Source organism: Bufo gargarizans, chromosome 8, assembly GCF_014858855.1.
Source record: "Bufo gargarizans isolate SCDJY-AF-19 chromosome 8, ASM1485885v1, whole genome shotgun sequence".
Lineage (NCBI taxonomy): Eukaryota > Metazoa > Chordata > Amphibia > Anura > Bufonidae > Bufo > Bufo gargarizans.
In genome coordinates, this window is record NC_058087.1 from 196,848,090 (window position 1) to 196,849,052 (window position 963).

The window sequence follows — 963 nt, forward strand, 5'->3', positions numbered from 1 at the left end:
CATATATATATATTTTACAACTGACACATGTGCTATCCCAGGGTGGCGCTTTTATTCTGCTCTCATTCACTTTTTAATGGCATATTATTTACTTGTTTCTTTACATAGAATTTTTTTTACTCATGTTACAATAAAATATATATTTTTACTTTTGGTACTATGAGCTCCGTTCTCTTGTTTTTTTCACTACTGCTGTATATAGTATATATATCCACTGCATCTATTATAACTCTTACAACGATTATCAAAAAAATGTGAGGCCTTATGCATGCGGCTGTTGGGCGGCCGTGGCCATATTGTGGCCAGCAAAGAACGGATCGGCAATCCACAGCCGCCAGCCATGTGCACCCCGCATCACGGTTGCGGACCCATTCCTTGAAGTTGGTGACATAGTGTTAGTGAAAGAAGAAGAATTATCTAGCAGTTCTAGAAGTTCAAAAGGATGAAGACAAACTAGAGTGTTGTTATAAATAGGACACTCAAAACTTGACAAAAAAGGAAAACGTCTCACTACTCCACTCAAGTTGGAACCTCCTATACAGAAGTTAGTTGTTCTACTTGAGAGTGATAAAAGACACTTGGAAGTTGAGAACTTGATGGGAAATTCCTCAAATTCATGTTCAAGTCCTACCACTAAGAACATAGAATTATAGGCAATTTTTGTGGGAGTGTAGCTGGCCAATTAAGACCTGTCCTAGGTTGCTAATATAGCTTATATGTTTATTCAGCTAGACCTGCCAATAACCTTAATACAGCTCCTATGTTTGTGTGTTAAAGACAAATACAGAGTTATTTACAGTGACTTCATGTTTGGATGTCATATAACTCTTATATATTGTGTTCACAGAAGATGAAGAGATAATATGCCTTTAAGATTCATTATATGGATGTGAGATAAGCTCAATGACACAGCAGAAACAACAGAAAGCATAGAGTTAAACTGTTGTTGCTGGGCAGGAGTCC